The 19,750-nt window shown below is 46.0% G+C and overlaps 1 protein-coding gene across 3 annotated transcripts in view; it reads left to right on the forward strand.

Moving 5' to 3' along the window:
- Positions 1 to 13,554: 13,554 nt before the first annotated feature.
- Positions 13,555 to 19,750, forward strand: part of PROSER2 (proline and serine rich 2) — a 39,518-nt gene continuing 33,322 nt past the window's right edge. For 2 of the 3 annotated variants that reach the window (XM_055331932.1, XM_055331931.1), the window contains exon 1: positions 13,555 to 13,660. The gene's annotated coding sequence lies outside the window, so the exon portion shown is untranslated. Of the gene's footprint in view, positions 13,661 to 18,177; positions 19,427 to 19,750 lie in introns of those variants that run through there. The other variant, XM_055331933.1, reaches the window with a different exon arrangement.

The raw sequence follows: 19,750 nt of genomic DNA on the forward strand, positions 1-19,750 counted from the left end.
AGAAATAGCTCATCTTAAGCAATAGAAGCATTATTGTATGTAACCTGGATATTCTTTGGATTTTTTTTAAGAATTTACTTATTTATTAGAGAGAGAGAGAGAGAGAGAGAGAGAGTACATGAGCTGGGGGAGAGGCAGAGGGAAAAAGAGAGAGAGAGAGAAAGAAAGACAGAGAAAGGAGACTCCCACTGAGCACAGAGCCCAACGTGAGGCTTGATCCCAGGACTCTGAGATCATGATCTGAGCTAAAACTAGGAGTCCAGATATTGTGGGGTTTTTTCAAGATTGTATTTATTTATTCATGAGAGACACAGGCAGAGGGAAAAGCAGGCTCCCTGCGGGGAGCCCAATGCTGGACTCAATCCCAGGACCCCAGGATTAGGATCTGAGCCAAAGGCAGACACTCAACCATTGAGCCACCCAGGTGCTCCAAGAGTCCAGATCCTTAATGGACTGAGCCCCCTCCAGGTGACCCTAAAGAAGTCTTTTAGTAAATGCATTTAATGAAATGAAAAATTATTTGGCCCTCTTAGAAATGTTTCAAACATGTGGAATTTCTTAATACAATTTTTTTTAACAGGGTGGAAGTTAGAATGGTTTATTCTTTATCATGTCATCCCACTTATTAAATTAAATGAGTCCTTCCTTGCTAGTATATCCTCTTTCGTTCTAGAGTCAGATCTTAATTGCTTAAACTATTCAATTTACGAATCTAACCAGGCCTGTTCCTCTTCGGAGCTCATAAGCACTTCTTCCCAGGAGAGGAAGGGGAAGGGAAAGTCAATGAAAATTAAATGACTTAATTTTGCGCTTTTTAGTAAACTTGGGAAATGAGCTGATGAAAGACAACACTCAAACCTATTATGGAGTTGTTTGTACAGTCATGCCCCTTTATTCATGGGAACATGTTCCAACACCCCACAAGTGGATGCCTGAAATCAGGGATAGTTCCAAACCCTATAGATACTCCGTTTTTTCCTATACATACATAATTATGATAATAAGTTAACTCAAAAATTAGGTACAGTAAGAGATTAGTAATCTAACTAATTATAATAATAATTATAATAATAACTAATAATAAATAATAACTAATAATAAAAAGAACAATTATAATGACAGTTCTGTTAATGTGGTCTCTCTCTCAGAATATCTTGTGCTGTACTCATCCTTCTTGATGAGAAAATGCCTACAAGATGAGATGAGGTGGGTGAGTGATGTAGGGGTCATGACAAAGTGTGAGGCTACTGGTGACCTTCTGACCATTCATCAGAAGGAGGATCATCTGCTTCTGGACCACCTGGCAGGCAGATAAAAGCGAGAGGAGAACTCTTGTATACCCATTAGCCCTGAGATCCTCAAACAGTCGCTTGGAAATGGGCATATTTAATTCCCCCCTGAAAATAGTTATTCTCAGGATGCCTGGATGGCTCAGCGGTTGGGCACCTGCCTTTGGGTCAGGTCTTGATCCCAGGGTCTGGGATTGAGTCCCATATGGGGCTTCCTGAGAGGAGCCTGCTTCTCCCTCTGCCTATATCTCTGCCTCTGTCTCTCAGTCTGTGCCTCTCATAAATAAATAAATAAATCTTTAAAAAAAAAAAAAGAAAAAAAATAGTTATTTTCCCACTGTTTTGCAAGGATGGTCCATCTATTCTTCCTGGGGGAGCCAGAGACTGAAGCCAACTCTGTTCTCTGGCCTGGTCTCCTCATCACCTGCATGGCCTACACTCTCTTTTTTGTCACCCCTGCTAGTCTGGCTAAGGGCTTCCAAGCAAAACTGAAGCAAGAGGTGAAGATGGCAAGATGATAAGGTCTGTGTAGCATGAATTCTGTAGCATTAGCTCTTTGCACTTTCTGGGGTTTGGCTTGAATGCAGGGCTTTAGCGTGTCTGGGAAAGACATGATGCTTCACATGTGTTCGCTTTACTCATAGAATTATCGTGCTTCAGATTCACTTGATATATGGAAGCAAAGAATCTTTTCATAATCATGCAATGGTACTTTGTATTTGGCACTTAGCAATTCTCTATGGAGTGCTTAAGGAAAATGCTTGAATCTTTCCATCAAAATCGTAGTGGATGTAGTTCTCACCCTTTCTTTAGCTGGGAAATGTGGCTTCTATTTTTTGTTGTCCCGCAGCTGACTCCACTCAAATGAATATTGATAAGGGAAGATTTCTAAATTTCTTTTTTTTTAAGATTTTATTTATTCATTTGAGAGAGGGAGAAAGAGAGAGAATGAGCAGAGAAGGGGCAAAGGGAGAGGGAGAAGCAGACTCCCTGCTGAACAGGGAGCCTGGTGTAGGACTCGATCCCAGGACCCTGGGATCATGACCTGAGTGGAAAGCAGACACTTAAGACACCGAGCCACCCAAGTGCCCTGATTTCCAAATTTCTGATGCTTATTACTATTCCTTAAACTCTCATGCAAGTCATACTTCTCCCTGATACTAATTTGAAACCTTGAAAATTGTCGATGCCAGGAGCACAAATCCCTCAACTGGCTTTATAGAGAGAAAATGCATCAACCAGGACTGCTCTTCCTTATTGGAAGAACTCACAAAGGCAGCTCCAATGAAGAGCAGAGTCCAGCAGACAGAATTTTCACTGGGACACTTATTAATGCATGAGTTTGAGCAAGTCTTTGAACCCATTTGAGCCTCAGATTCCTTACCTGTAAAATGGGAAGAATAATACCTTCTAAGACTATTATGAGAATTAGATGTGTGTGAATGAGTTCTGTAAGCTATGAAATACGATGTAAAGATACACAGCACTATTAATACTTATACCCCTGGAATGTGAGAAAGAGGGTCTCCAGGACTTTTAAAGAGCTTAAGAGAGAAGACCAGGTCTAAGAGAAAAGATTAGGAGCCCAAGAAGGAAGCCAAAACGTGAGGGCAGCTATAGCGACACACACAGCTGGCCCCATGCGTGCTCTGGCATCTATAAAGAACAGGCACCTGATACCACAGGTCCACATCCTGCTTGTGAACATCGTATAATCCACCAATCTCCATGACCTCCTACTTCTTAAGGTCATTGTTTTACTTAATGTCAAAATTAGTGACTTAGGTAAGTCATAATGGCAGAGTCTAGAACACCCTCCCCTACTTCTCTAACATATTTCAGTGGCACGGGGCTGTGCTTTCTCACTCACACTGCACCTGATTTCTCTGCTGTCCTTTGACTCCAAACAATTACAGCTGGCTCTGTTTTGTTTCTCCTTACTTTCCTGAAAATCATGGCCTGTGACCTCTTTTATCCTCCCAAAGAACCACTGGTGTTAGGAGGTTTGGGAGCAGGGAGGTTTAGTCCTCCCTGCTTCCCACCTCTCTTGACACTTCCATTTCCTCCTTTATTTATTTATTTTTTAAAGATTTTATTTATTTATTCATGAGAGACACACACAGAGAGAGAGGCAGAGACATAGGCAGAGGGAGCCTGATGTGTGACTCCATCCTGGGATCATGCCTTGAACCAAAGTCAGACACCCAACCACTGAGCCACCCAGGTGTCCTGCCATAGCCTCCTTTAGGATCCCCATTTCCTTTCTGAGCTGCCAGTGGATCACTCCTGTTTTTGTATCATGCAGAATGATTTAACTGTGTGTGTGTCTATAGTCTCTCTCCCAGCTCAAGCATTCAAAGGAGGGAGGCGGGCCTTTCACAACCAAGGTAGGGTGATGGGTGGTGAAGGAATTTAATGAATGAGATGCCCGGCACACAGTTTAAAACAAGATTCCCAACTGAAACCAGTGTAGATGCTCAGCTTGTTAAGGGGAATGAATAACGCCCAGAGGTGGAGGTTTTTCAGGTCCTCATCATATAAGTAATATGTGAGGTCAGGTTGATGAATGTCTTTGCCCAAGGAAAGCCCGTGAACTCTGCTGAAGACTCAACTTTGGAAAAAAATACCTAGACCTAATGGACGATCCCAACTGTCAGAGATTGAAAGCCAGGATGGCCACCAAGAGAACACAGCTTCAGAATAGTTGTGGGACTAGCACCCGTTTTGCAAGGGTTTACAAAGGAATGGGAGGTGAAATGATGAAGGCCGTATATCTGTGTAGCCTGCTACATTCTTAGGGGAATCATTTTCAATGTTAGTAAGCATTTTAAGAAAAAGCCAAGGGGGAAAAAATTCTCTTTCACCTATTTCTTTGTTCCTGTAACTGGTTTATTCAGGAGTCTCAACTTGTTGGGGCATAAGCATGACTCAGTTTTATTGCTGTGAGTCTCTGCCCCCAGCTGTTCTCTGCGAAATTCTCACCTCAAACTGATGTGCAGAACATCAGGGATCAAGACTGGTCGGGTTTAACAGCCTCTCTAAGAGTTTTGGTTATAAAACCGGTCTCATTTTTGTTTTTAAGATTCAGTTCTAATGATCACAAACAACAACAAACAGAAAGCAAGTAGGACTGGTGGGGATGTGAAGAAATTCTCACGGGCGTGTGGCTGTGCGATGGCGCAGTCACTGTGGAAAGCAATATGGCGACTGCTCAAAAGGTCAAAAGTAGAATCACCATATGATTCAGCAATTCCATTTCTGGGTGAAGGCCAAAAACCTTTTTTTTTTTTTTTTCCAAAAACCATTTGAAGCAGATGCTTGGGCAGATACTAGTGCACCCATGTTCACTGCGGCCTTATTCACAAGAGCCAAAAGGTAGAAGCAACCCAAGGGTCTACAGACAGATGGACAAATAAACAGAAAGTGGTCTATCCATACAATGGAATATTATTCAGCCTTAAGAAAGAAGGGATTTCTAATATAGGGTACAACACAACTGAACTTAAAAGCTAGTGAAAAAAGCCAGACAAAAAAGACAAACGTAGGGCAGCCCTGGTGGCCCAACGGTTTGGTGCATCCTTCAGCCCAGGGCATGATCCTGGAGACCCAGGATGGAGTCCCACGTCGGGCTCCCTGCATGGAGCCTGCTTTTCCCTCTGCCTGTGTCTCTGCCTCTCTCTCTGTCTCTCTCATGAATAAATAAATAAAATCTTTAAAAAAAAAAGACAAACATATGATTCCATGTATATGAGGTACCTAGAACAGGCAAGTTAAGAGACAGAAAGAATGGTGGTTGCCAGAGGCTGGGGGAGGGCGGAATAGGGAGCTCGTGTTTAGTGGGGGACAAAGTTTCAGCTTGGGAAGATGAAAAAGTCCTGGAGATGGATGGTGGTGCTGGTTGTACAGCACTGTGAATGTACTTAATGCCACAAAATTGTACATTTAAAAAGGATTCAAACGACGGATTTAAAAATAAAATGAAATGATAAATTTTATGTTATGTATATTCTACCACAATAAAAAACAATAAAATTTTTTTTTTTAAAGATTTAGTCCCAGGCATTTAAAAACTTCCATCTCAAACTCAATTGCCTGGCTTACTGGCCCCCTGGCAGGCAGCTTACCCTGTGTCTGCCTCTCAGATAATTTCTGCATTCCTTGAGGTAGAGCCCCAGAAACTCAAAGGTCCCCTTTCCATACACTTTGAGGGACCTGGAGATCCGGGGTGGGTGGGGCTGCCCCAACTGCCCCGTCTAGTCTCCTAGGTCATTGCGTTCTGGGCCTTCAAACCGCCATATAGGGACCCCTCCTGTGAAATCCCAGCCTGGGAGCTGGCACGAGTCTTCCAAGCCTGTCAAAACCTCAGTGGGAAAGAGAGACTGTGCCATGCTCCTCGAATCTTGCTATGACCTTGCCCCACTCAGCTCCCTGTGGCCTGGGGGTAATGGAGGGTCTACACCTTAGCAAGAGTTCATATCCCCATCTTGCTGAACTCCAATCCTTTGGAGCATGTGCGTGAGCTGGGAGTGGGGCAGAGAGAGAGAAAGAGAGAGAGAGAGAGAATCTTAAGCAGTCTCCACACTCAGTGCAGAGTCAGATGGGGGCTTGACCTCATGACCTGACCTGAAACCAAGAATCGGGCACTTAACCAACTGAGTCACCCGGGTGCCCCTTGAACTCCAATCTTCATGAATGAGTGTCTTAGGATTCTCTCCCATGCTTGGCTGTGAGAATTAGAGGAACCCTTCTCCTTTGAGCTAAGCAGAATTCTAAGGTCTCTAAGGTCTCCTTGGCGTCACATCCTTGTACAATCCTCTCCCCTTGAGTATCCATGGGACCCATGAACATGACGGGAAGTCACCTCTGTGATCATGTGGCAAAGGGATTTTGTAGATAACTAGAAGAGAGATTTCCCCGGAAAAGGAATAGATCTCCCCTCATCTCCCGTCCCTGACAGAGGGCAGAGAACAGCCTCCCACCATGAATACCAACCGCACCTCCACAAAGCTTAGGACCCTCCGGCCTCTTCTTAGTTTGGAAGTGGGGGAGGCAGCTGTTGGTCCGGGGCTGGGGGGCAGTTGGGATTTTTCGACTGTCAGTAAATCCTGAGGAGATAGTTCTTGCTTAGTTTCTGGTGATGTCTCGAATTTGGAATGTAAGAGGTGGCGGGTACTGTGAACCCTCCATAGCAATTTTTAGGACAACAGGAAACACATCCCACAACATTCTATTACTCACAGTGAATGGTAGCGTGTGGTGCGATTTCCCTTTTCTTTTCCTGTTGTGATTCTCCATAGGAAGAGGTTTTTCTTTTTTTTTTAAATCCCATTTAACAATCTGGAAATTGAAATAAAATATTTATTTTAAGTTTATCAAAGGATTGCCAGTAAGGATCCCCCCATCCTCCCCTCCACCAATATTGCAACTTGGAAATGCAAATGGGACTCTAGTGCCTGGGAGGCTGGTAATGCCCAAGCAGCCCTGATGGGAATGGAGTTGGTGCATCATCGTCATCATCATTGTCATCTATAAACCTACCGGCCAGACCTCCAGGATTTCACAGTCCCCGACTTAGTGGTCACACATCCTGCTGGGTGACTCCTTTATCATCACTCTGGCTGCAACACAGAGCTTTGAGCTCCTTCACAATTCAGGGAATTAACCTCTTCAAGTTCAGGGTCAGATGAAAGAGGAAGTTCTAACTTGGGTCAGGGTGGAATTGTATTTAAAAAGTCAGCCCTCAAACTTAGCCATCTGGTATAATGAAATATTTTAACTGAAATGGGTCTACGAAAATTCAACGTAGTGGAAAAGTAACCAACTACACACAGTACTCTTCCCACCGTACTCATCTGTCCTTCCGAATGTGGTACCTTCTCCATCTGGGACACCAACTGGACCGAGTCCCACTAGGTCCTGCTCTTCCCTGATACTCACCTGAGGCAGGTGTCGGCCCCTCTTCTAATCTCCTGACACCAAAAGCACTCGGGGAAGCAGGGAGTTAGTGAAGGTTTTGTGGGAAGAGGGCGAGGGTTACCACCAGAAACTTCCTAAGACTCTCCTTGAAAAGTCCTTCCCCTAGTAGCTGTCCCACCACCACCACCACCAGTAATGCCTCCTATCTCTGCGGGTGGGAAAAGGTAGTTTATCTCACTACTGTTTTAATTTACAGAATCACTCAGATTCTATCTGTGGATTAACAGACTGTTCGAGATTAACCATTTGATCACCTGAGTCTGTCTGGGTCTCCCCAACGCACCCCCCCCGCCCCCGGACTGTACATTCCATGCAGGCAGGGGCTTTATCTATGTTGTTCACTGTTGTACTCCTCGACCTCCCCATAGCAGCACTTGCCACAGAAGAGCCAGCGAAGAATTTCTAGATGAAGGATGAATGAATGGGTGCCATACACCCTCATTTCCCATCTGGACCTCCCCCACTGGCAGGTCCTAAAGCTTGCCTGCTCGGCACTCTTGTCCACCAGGGATCTCCTGGAGACTCGCTTCTCTTCCAGAATGCTTACCATTAAATCGGACGAAAAACGCATTTACTATGTTCTTCTATATTTGTTCCTTCTACACGTTTCTCCTTCAAAAATACTGCCCTCAGATACAGACATCATCTACTTGCTTTCAGGAAGTATGAAACCACCCCATACATTTTTTTCCTAGTCTTCCTCTAAACGTGTCACCAAAAAACCTCCAGGTCATAAGTTCTTCATCTGCAGAAGTAGAATGGTTATAAATTATAAAATGGTATTATAAAACTAGATTCTATAATTAATATTCATTAATATGTAATTAATATAAGAAAGTTATATAATTATGAAAATAAATTATAAAAAATAAGAGTATTTTTAAAAAATTATTTCTTTTTTAAATCGACAAACTTCACTAGGAAATCATCCTTGAAGTGCGTCAATGTCCTCTTTTCCTCCCGTCATCTCTCAAGTATTTACTGAATGATATAAGCCAGGCTCAACGCTATGCACATTGGCATTTACTGTCTCATAAAGAAATACAATTTTTTTTTAAATTTTATTTATTTATTTATGATAGTCACAGAGAGAGAGAGAGGCAGAGACACAGGCAGAGGGAGAAGCAGGCTCCATGCACCGGGAGCCCAATGTGGGATTCGATCCCGGGTCTCCAGGATCGCGCCCTGGGCCAAAGGCAGGCGCCAAACCGCTGCGCCACCCAGGGATCCCCAAGAAATACAATTTTTGCTAGTTTTTGTTGATGCATAAAAGTAATATAGAGTCACAACAGAAAATTTGGAACATACACAATACCAAAAAAAAAAAAAAGAATCATATAATCAGAGTCAGAAACACGAACCGCCATCAATTTGACAGATTTCTAATTTTTCCATACATATATGCATTTTCCATGTATGTGGAAATACAGGTATTTTCCATGTATTTCCATGAAATAATGATTTACATACAATTCTGTAATGTTCTTTTTCTCCCCTTAACCATATATTTAGATATTTTCTCGTGGAAACTAAAAATTCCTCATTTCAAAAAGCTGCAGAATAGTTTATTTCTAATTTTGGAAGCGTTAATCATTTCTAATTTTCTGACATTATAAAAAGGAGACAGTATATATCTTTATGCACAAGTCTTTGTGCCTGTTTCTATTTCTATAGAATCCTTAGATACAGAATTATAGGATCAAAGTGTATAAACAATTTTAAAGCTGGGAAATATTTTTATAAAATTGCTTTCTGGTTAAGTTATGTCAATTTATGCTCCCACTAATAGTACATAAAATTCCCCATTTCATTGTATTCCTGTTAGTATTGAATATTAGAATTTTAGAAAATATTTTCTGGTATTTCTGGTATATATATATATATATATATATATATATATATATATATACTGTATTATTTTAAATTTTTACTCTTTCAATTACTAGGTAGTTCAGACACTTTAAATATAACATACAGGGAGAGAGCTAATTACTAATCATTTTTTGAGGAAATTTTTCCATTAAGTTATTAATGTTTCTTATCAACTTAAGGGTATTCTTGTATTGAGGATAAGATTAACTGCCAGATTTGTTATGCAGAGTTCTTTTTGTTGTTGTTGTTATTTTTTTGTTGTTGTTATGCAGAGTTCTGTAGGGTTTTTTCTTTCCTTTGCAAATTTTGTTCACAATATTTTTAGTTGTCAGGATCTAAATTTTTTATGAAATCTAGTCTAACGGTCACTTCATCTACGATTTTTCCATTTCTTTTCTCCCCTCATCTTGAGGTCACACAAATATTTGCCTAAGTTTTCTCCTAGTTCTAAAATTCTTTAATGTATCTGAGTTTTTTGTTAGCATATAAGGAAAGGCAAGAGCTTTCTTTACATTGAATATTTTTTTTCAAATTACTAGTTTTCTCAGGCCTATTTATTGAGAATCTGCCCCTTTTTCATTTATTTTAGGTGACTCTCATCACATCTTAAAGTTTATACAATGTCAACGCTATCTTTTTCTGGATTACTGATTCCATTCTACTACCTATGTCACTCAATATCTGTTACTGATCTATTATAACACTTTCAAATTATGATGGTCTTGGGGATCCCCGGTTGGCTTACGGTTCAAGTCCCTGCCTTTGCCCCAGGATGTGATCCTGGAGACCCAGGATTGAGTCCCATGTCGGGCTCCCTGCATAGAGCCTGCTTCTCCTTCTGCCTATGTCTCTGCCCCTCTCTCTCTCTATGTCTATCATGAATAAATAAATAAATCTTTAAAAATAAATAAATTATGGTATTGTACTATGCTCCAATCAAAAACAGCACAGATTATCATATTTTTCTATATTTTCACAATTTTCTTAACTCTTCTCATCTGCCATTTATTCAAATGAACATTAAAATAATTTTGTTTTAGGGGGGCACCTGGGGTGGCTCAGTCGGTTAAGCGTCTGCCTTCAGCTCAGGTCATGATCTCAGGGTCCTGGGATCAAGCCCTGTGTCAGGCTCCCTGCTCAGAGAATCTGCTTGTCCCCTGCTCCTGCTCCCTCTCCCTCTCCCTCTCTTTCTCTCTCAAGTAAATAAATAAAAAAAAAATAATAATTTTATTTTAGCCTCCCAGGGTAGAGGTTAGTAGCTTCATTTTACAAATGAGGAACTGTGTCTCAAGAAAGATAAGCAGCTCCAAATCGCACATCTGAGTGCAAGAGGCATAAGGTAAAATCCTTTCTTTTGACATCTCCTCCTTTCAGCTCTACAAGGCTATCATGTTTTGGTAAAGAAAACAGGAAAATTACTAAGCCTTCTTTCCTGTGTGCCTCCTCTAGTGGCCCTCACAGATACTGCAGTTTCTCCAGCCAGTGTTCTACGGTAATTATTTTTATAAAACAAACACGTATGTTTAGCTTAAATTTTTTTAAAGTTTTTAATTTACACAAAGCTTGTAATACTATTTGTCTCATATTTGAGGGGTCATGTACCGCCAGGATTTTCTTAACAAAGAGCAGCCTCAGAAGACATTTATTAAAAACCCCAGTGACTATAAAGTAAAATTTTGTAAATTCCATGGGTTTTAAAGGAATAACAATAGTAGATACAAAGACCCTCCAGATGTTTCTTTGTTCTTTTTTTTCCTCCCTTGACGTCATCTAGTACTTTCATGCATAACTATTTTTAAATCACCCCTCTAACCCATTTCTTGTTTTCTTACCTCCCTTCCTATTGTTCTAGTCCCTTTGTGTTATTCAGTGAGCACAAAGGTGCCTAGACAGGGGTGCAGTGGGGACTGGAAGCCAGCCTGTATTCGGATTGTCACTCTGGGTCCCTGGCTAATCCACACCAGCCCAGAGGAAGGTTCACCTGTTTGTAACCCCCACAGAGCTCTGGGGTGTGAGACACCTGGTTGAAACCTGTCTCATTTTCTTCCCAGTTCATTCTCTGTCTGTTTTTTGGTGGTGGTGGTGGTGTTTGGGGGTCATTTGTTTGCTTGCCTTTTTCTTTTCTCCTTCTTCTTTCCTAATTCCTTCCATCCATTTCTTCCTTCTTACCTCTTCTTCACCTGTCAGAAAAGATACTGAGTAAAATTTAACTTTTACACAAAAGATACCGTGTGACTCAGAAATTTTAAGTAAACTTTAAAAATTAAGCCAGACATATGTTACACGTCATGAAAACCCAACCAAGCAAAAAGCGCATTATTAAAAAGAAAAAAAAATTCTGAGAAGCCCTTGACAAAACGTCTTTTTCTTTACCTGAAATCCTTAAAGACAAGGGTTGCTTATTTTACCTCCCTCACCCACGGGTGTTTAATACTCTTTAATTTGTAGTAAGCCAATTCATACTAAATGCATTAGTATTTAACACAATATGGGACACAATTTGGGAATAAAAAAAAACAAACAGCGGAAAGCTTAGACCATTATTCATGGAGGATTAAGGACTGACAGTATTGATTCTTTCCTGGATTTGGTTCAGAAAGACAGGGATAATAATACTGGCCTAATTAACTAGCTTGTTGGGTAGATTAAAGTGCTTTGTAAACATTAATTAAAGATGCAGGGAGTTGGATGAGGCCAGCGTGTTATTAGCGCAAAAGAGGTCTCCCTCCTTTCATCAGGTATGTCTTCCTGGGGAGGACAAAGAAATGAGCTAAGGACTAAGGTATTGGGGCTCAGCCCAGAGCGCCGCCAGTGACTGTCCTTCCCTGCTGCCAACCACTTCCTTCCTCAGTTTTCTGTAAATGGGGACACGCCACGCATGGCATGTTGGGGGAACACTGCACATGGCACGTTGGGGACACACCGCACATGGCGTTGGGGGGACACACGGCACATGCAGGTTGGGGGACACACGAGCACATGGCACGTTGGGGGGCACAGCACTGAGGGACACGCACATGCACATTGGGGGGACACTCGCACATGCGTTGGGGGACACACTGCACAGGTTGAGGGGACACACACATGGCACTTGGGCACATGGCACACGCATGTTGGGGGACACTCGGCACATGCACGTTGGGGGGACACACGCACATGCACATGGGGCACTCGCATGGGGTTGGGGGGACACAACGGCACATGCACGTTGGAGGGACACATGGCACATGCAGGTTGGGGGGGACACATGGCACAAGGCACGTTGGAGGGACACACGGCACATGGCACGTTGGGGGGACACGGCACACGCACGTTGGGGTACAGGTGTTGCAATGCTGCCAGCCGAGTCCCCCCAAGCCCCGTGACCCGTGACCCCGGCCCCCTCCCTCCTTCCCTCCAGGGCCGCCCCGAGGAAGCACCGGCGCCAGCGGCTCGGCTCCCGGCGGGGACAGCCTTCCAACAACCCCGCTCGCTCGGCATTTCCAGCGCGACCAAGGGCGCTCGGCTGGCAGGAGCGGCAGGAGCTTCGCGGCGGCCCCGAGCCCGGGAGCGAAACCGGGCTCGGGCCGCGGGCTCCGTGAAGTCGTGGGCCTGTGAAAGGCCTTCTCCGAGGCCGACAACAATTCCGTCCGTCCTCGGGAGTTAGCATCACTCGACGTGAAATAACCTGTCAAAGCTGAGGGCCCCCGGGGGAGCTGCAGACGCACACCCTGCTGCTCCGCAGCGTGCGGGCCTGGCCGGGCGGCGGCGGGGCGGGCCTGTCCCTTTAGTTTAGTTTAGTTTAAATTTATTCATTCATGAGAGACACAGAGAGAGAGAGAGAGAGAGAGAGAGAGAGAGGCAGAGACACAGGCAGAGGGAGAAGCAGGCTCCATGCACCGGGAGCCCGACGTGGGATTCGATACCGGGTCTCCAGGATCGCGCCCTGGGCCAAAGGCAGGCGCCAAACCGCTGCGCCACCCGGGGATCCCCGGCCTGTCCCTTTACATGCCCGGGGCACGCGCTGTGCTTTTTAGGGGGCTGAGCCCCGGGGTGGGGGGGAGCGCGCGGGAGGGCGGCGAGCGCGCAGAAGCGGGAGCGCGGCGAGTGGGGGAGGAGGGCGCGCGGGCGGGGGTGAGCGCGCGGCGGGCGGGGGTGAGCGCGCGGGCGGGCGGGGTGAGCGCGCGCGGGCGGGGTGAGCGCGCGGGCGGGCGGGGTGAGCGCGCGCGGCGGGGTGAGCGCGCGGGCGGCCCGGGCAGCAGGCGGCGGGCGGGGGTGAGCGCGCGGCGGGCGGGGGTGAGCGCGCGGGCGGCCCGGGCAGCAGGCGGCGGGCGGGGGTGAGCGCGCGGGCGGCCCGGGCAGCAGGCGGCGGGCGGGGGTGAGCGCGCGGCGGGCGGGGGTGAGCGCGCGGCGGGCGGAGGTGAGCGCGCGGCGGCGGGCATGAGCGCGCGGGCGGCCCGGGCAGCAGGCGGCGCGAGGGCTCCGGGTCGCGCACTGCGCGTGGGCACCAGCGGCCCCGGAGGCGCGGCGGGGGCTCCTTCCAGGTGAGTAGGGACTCTCGGGTCCCCGACGGGGTGGGAGCGGCGGGCGGGACCCCGAAGGCGCCCCCTCGTGCCTCGCCTGGCACGTCGGTGAGCGCCCGCGTCTGCTGCGGGCGGACGGAGGCTCGGGCTCGGGCTCGGGCTCGGGCTCGGGCTCGGGCTGGGCGGGCGGGACCCCGAGGGCGCCCCCTCTGCCTGCGGCGGCCCCGGCTGCGCGCCCCTCGCTCCTCCGCCGCGCCCCGCGGCCTCCCGGAGCTCAGGCGGGACGCGCAGCGCCGGGGACGGTCGCCGGCCGGCGGCCTCCCTTCACCCGCGGGGGAGCCCGGCGCCTCCTTAGGGGGCTCGGGGGCTCGCGTGCGCCCCAGGTCGGGGAGGGCGTGGGGGGGCCGCGGCGCTTTTTCGGCTGGGAGGTTGGCCTGCTGGGGGGTGAGAGGTGGTCCGAGGTGCGTGTGTGACTCCGGGCGCAGGGGCTTGCGGGGTGCCCCGCGCCCCCGACACCTTCCCCGGGCGCGCGGCCCCTCCCCGGAGTCGGCGGAGATTCGTCGCTCGCGTCGCCGCCGCGGCCCTCGGGTCCCGGAGTCCGCGCCCCGCGCTGCGGAGGGCGTGGGGGGAGCCTGTCCTAAACCACCTGTTACACTCGCGTCCCGAGCAAGGTGACCCCTGGATTTCCGTCCCTACGCCCGACCACGGCAGGTAGCCGGATCAGGTGGGAGTGCCCAGGACCCGCCGTGAGCGAGTCGGGGGCCGGGAGGGATTTAAAAGGGAGAAGAAACAGTGGCCCGTGCGATGCAGTTTAACAAAAGGCAATACAATAAATTCCAGTATTTCTCCAAGGCTTTGAAAGTTTCCCAGTATTGTTTTACGGAGTCTAAATTTAAGCATCGGACTTTTTTTTTTTTTTTAAACCGCAGGAACTAACCTCAGAAAATTCTTAACTCTTTGCCAGGCAGGATAGTTGGTATAGAGTACAAAACTTAGCAGTGAGTAAAGGAAAGTAATTTTTTTTGGTGCCTCTCCCCCTCCCGACCACCCTTCCAAAGAGAGTAAAACAAACGTTCAGATCTGTTGCAGGGAGAAAAGTCCTTCTGGCTCCAATTTTAATGGAGAACTTTTTTTTTTTTTTTTGATCTGTATTTCTGAAAGATACAGAAACACCAAGCCAGGTGTCAGTGTAAACTTGAGAAAGATGCTCACGGGAGAAAGGTTTATTAAAGATACGTTTCTACCGTCTTTCTTTCTCTTTCTTTCTTTCTTTCTTTCTTCTTTCTTTCTTTCTTTCTTTCTTTCTCTTTCTTTCTTTTTCTTTCTTTCTTTCTTTCTCTTTCTTTCTTTCTTTTCTTTCTTTCTTTCTTTCTCTTTCTTTCTTCTTTCTTTCTTTCTTTCTTTCTTTCTTTCTTTCTTTCTTTCTTTCTTTCAGCACAGCATACTGGGGACCCATGCACTAAAAAGTTAGCCCTCAAATTCCATGCTTGAATGTTAGAGATTGTTTTTCTAGGTGGAGGAGGTATTTTCGTTCATGAGGCCAATGTGGAAATACAAACAAATGCCCTGTTTACTTGGGATTGGGTGGGAAGGACGGAAGTTGTCTAAAATCTCTCCTGCCAAACTTGACGGTGTATGTATGGAATCCGGTGCGTTATCTTGCCCAGGCCAATAATAGGCACTTTTAAGTGACTGGATAGATTCCTTGGTAGCAGCGTTTCAAATGAGCTTTTCTTTGAAAATTTTGGACGCTGATCATCTAAAAGCAACACATTTTCTCTGTTACTCAAAATCAGAGCAACTTTGGCTAGTAATCATTTCGAGAAGGCTGGGAAGATGAGACCTGCTCTTGAGAAGATGTGGGTGTGTCAGGCCCCGTGACGTCCCCCCTTGCCTACGTTAGTGCGGGCACGGAGCGCTGGTTACTTCATGCAGGGGTTTTGGAGACTCCCCACCTTCACCATGCCGAGTACTGAGTTCATCTTTGGGCACACAGACGTATCTAGATAACAGCCATATGGCCCAAACTGATTAAAAGCAGATCAAGTGAGCTTTCAATGGGAGCTGAAGACACACCTGGCCCCAGTTCCAAAGTTCTCAGACACCTAAGGAGTCTGTAGTTGGCACCCTGTGTTGATTCTAAAGATCATCTCAAATAACTAACTACGGAGGTAGAGTGGAGCCTTGAAGCCTAAAGGGAGCAAGGTGAAAGGTTCGGGTGGAGCCGAGCGAAGAACAGGGGAGCCTCTGGAAGAGAAGTTCAGGTGCCTCTTATCTACATGATTGTGGGACAGCCGCCAGGGGCACGGAGGCCACTCAGGGGTAGGTGCCAGGGAATCCTAGGAGCATCCCAGAACTTGAGCTCTTTGCTTTGCTCAAGGGCAGCATTGCATTTCAGTTTCCATCGGCTTCGTAGCTGCCTGCGTGCTCTCGGGAGGATGAGTCCGCCGCCCTGGCCCTGCTGCACGGCAGCTCGTCCGTCCCTCTTGAATCTTCGAGGGACTCTGCTGGCCCTTGCAGAGAAGCCTCTGTCCACAGAGGCTCTGGCACAGCAGGGTCAGTAGAGTGGAATCACTGCTGGTAGCCCCTGTCCGTGGAGAGCCAGCGGGAGGCTGTGCCTCTCAATGAATGCCCTTGTCCCCACCCCCACCCCACCCCCTCCCAGGCTCGCAGCACCAGTATTGAAACCTATTTTAAGAAAGTAGGTGCTGGGTTTACAATCCATGCAGTCAGGATTGGCGGCAGAGGAATGTGGAGAGCAGAACATTCCACCTTGTTGGAGAGAGCTGTGATAGCGCCTTATGAATGCAGATCTTCAGGCTGGATATTTCTAAAGAGCTGGCAGTGCGAAGACTCAAATCTTTTTTTAAATCGGAGCAAAACATATGTAACTTCAAAGTTGTCATTTTAAGTGAATAAGTCAGTGGCATTAAGTACATTCACATCCTATGTGTTAGAGAAGGCTTTAATTTTTTTTTTCCTGTAGAGGTCCGCAGATACCCATTCCATGACCCTTACTAATTGAATTATTCTTCACTAACTTTGTGTCTGCTTAACAGGCCAATAATTGAGAGAGGTACAGATGGTCCCCCACTTGACGATGTGTAGACTTTCCAGTGGTGCGAGAAAGTGATAGGCATTCAGTAGAAACTGTCCTGGGGATTTTGAAGTTGGATCTTGTCCTGGTTCAGTCCTCTCTCGATGCTGGGCAGTGAGCCACAGCTTCCAGGCCGCCAGCGACCACGAGGGACCACCCGTCCTGCCACCCATCCTGCACCCATCCCGCTGGATTAGAGGATTTTGCCCAACCGTAGGCTAATACGAGTGTTGTGGGTACATTTAAGGTAGGCTAGATAGGTTATGTGTATGAAATGCATTTTCAACCTAATATGGACTCATCGGGATGACACCCTATGAGATAAATCAAGGCAGATCTGTATATGGAAACATAACACTATCATGGGGGATTTGTCACTCTCTCCTTGTATTTTGAGCTAGAAAATATTCTGAGACTCTGTGCATTGAAACTTTGTATGTGAATATGTAACAATGCGCATTTGTAAGTTTATATTGGTAGGTACACAGGGTCTAATAGGAATTGAACTTTTTACTATTACATACTTTCATCTATTTAATCTCTTTTGCCTGATGTAATATAGCCAGAAGCGATCCTCTCATTGTTGCTGTTGTGGATCTTGGCTTGATTTTTTTTTTCCTATCACTTTTATTTTCTTTTAAATGTCTTTACTGGGGTATAATTGACATTCAGTAAACTGCACATATTTAAAGTGTTTAAAAAAAAAAAAAACAACAGGAAAAAAGGACATTCACAATGTTGTGCAACCATCACCACTATCTGGTTCCAGAAGTTTTTCATCACCCTGAAGGGAAACCCCATTCCCATTAAGGAGTCACTCTCCATTTCCTCGACTCCAGCCTCCTACTCCAGCCTCTGGCAACCACTAATCTGCTTTCTTTTTCTATGGATTTCTCTGTTCTGGGTATTGCATATAAATGGAATCATACAGTATGGTGACTGGCTTCTTTCACTTAGCAGTGCTCTCAGGATTCATCTGGGGGTGCCTGGGCGGCCCAGTTGCTTGAGCCTCTGCCTTCAGCTCAGGTCATGACCTCGGATGGGGTGGGGGAAGGGGGTGCCTGCTTCTCCCTCTCCCTCTACTCTTCCCTGCTATTTGTACTTTCTCTTTCTCTCAAGTACATAAAATCTTTTTTTTTTAAGGATTCATCCATGTGATAGCATGCATCAGTATTTCATTGCTTTTTATTTATTTGTTTTAAAATACTTTATTTGAGAGAGAGAGAGAGAGCACAAGTGGGGGCAGGGGGGTGCAGACGCCCCTGAGCAGGGAGCCTGATGCGGGGCTCGATCCCAGGACCCTGAGATCATGACCTGAGCAGAAGGCAGACACTTCACCTGACGGAGCCACAGCTCAGTCCCTTTTTTAAAGTCCCTGAATAATATTTCCTCAATAGACCACAATTTGCTTACCCATTTATCAGTTCATAGACATTTGTGTTGTTTCTACCTTTCGGCTGTTGTGAGTAGTGTTGCTATGAACATCCATGTGCAGGTTTTTGTTTGAACACTTGTTTTAAATTTTGGGGTCTTAGGGAGGCCCGGGTGGCTCAGCGGTTTGGCGCCTGCCTTCAGCCCAGGGAGTGATCCTGGAGACCCAGGATCGAGTCCCCCGTTGGGCTCCCTGCATGGAGCCTGCTTCTCCCTCTGCCTGTGTCTCTGCCTCTCTCTGTGTGTCTCTCATGAATAAATAAATAAAATCTTTGAAAAAACATAAAAAATAAAAAAATAAATTTGGGGGTCTGTACCTAAGAGCAGAACTCCTGAGTAACACAGCAATGCTATATATAACCCACCAAGGAATCACCAGACTGTTTGCCAGAGCAGCTGCACTATTTTACATTCTCGCCAGCCATGTATAGAGGGTTCCAGCTTCTCCACATCCCACCAACACTTGTTATTGTCTGTATGCATGCGTGTGTGCGTTTAAATTGCCATCCTAGTGGGCATGAAGTGGTATCTCACTGTGGTTTTGATTAGGGTTTCCCTCATGACTAATCATGTTGAACATCGTTTCAAGTGCTTGTTAGCCACTTAGAGGGCTTCTTTGGAGAAATATCTATTCAAGGACTCGATTCTCTTCTGTGTTAGTGTGTATGTTGCCAAAATCCTGCATGGGAGTGAGAGTAGTTATTTTTATAGGGCTTGGTTTGTATACGATGTTCCTTTTCAAACCTTCATTCTGTTGTTTTGGGGGTTTTTCCCCTGCTTTCTTTTTCAAGCTTCTGCTGCTCCTCCTAGGAGACTAATTGTCTGACTAGTGCTTTGAAATATTTAATATTCTTCCTATGTTAGTTATTGTTCCAAAGGCCTGGGTTGTTCCTTTGTTCATTCAGCAATATTTGTAGACTGGCCACCTGCATTGCACTTTTGCACTGAGCCAGTCATTGGGAATACAAACATACCAGTCCGTATATGCTTCTCTTTTTGATGTCTGCAGATACCTTTTTTTTTTTTTTAATTAACAGATTAGTGGAGCCTGGCATAAGGAAAAAGAGCAGCCCTCAGCTGGGAGGTGAGGGAGGCTGCCCCATGTTTCATCGGGTTCACCACTTCGTGTTTCTAGAACCTGGTTTCCTGGTCTGTGAAAGTTGGAGTAGGACTAAATGACTTCTCAGGCCACTCAGACCTTGAAACTGAGGATTACAAATTAAGGATTCACACCAGCTTTCTTTTACACACCTAAATCTGTGAGTGTACTTAAAATAGTTTGTGTTGCACAGTTTACACTGTCTTGTGGGGAGAAAAATGATGCTTGTGTTCTTTTGCACTGGACTACCCAGCTGAGTTTGGTCGATTGCTTCCTAACAAACTGGTGCACTTGGGTTTTTTTCTGGAAAGATTCAGAGGATTTGAAGAGCTTTAGTGAGCATTTAAGTTCCTACCATGGTGGGCACAAAGGAATGTAGAGATGGATAAGGTGTGGTCCTTGCCTTTGAGAAATTCATGGTCTCATGAAGGAGATAGAGTAAATGTTCATAGCAGAGGCCCATTGCTCTCTTTTGGGAGAAGAC

This window comes from Nyctereutes procyonoides, unplaced genomic scaffold (assembly GCF_905146905.1).
Source record: "Nyctereutes procyonoides isolate TBG_1078 unplaced genomic scaffold, NYPRO_anot_genome, whole genome shotgun sequence".
Lineage (NCBI taxonomy): Eukaryota > Metazoa > Chordata > Mammalia > Carnivora > Canidae > Nyctereutes > Nyctereutes procyonoides.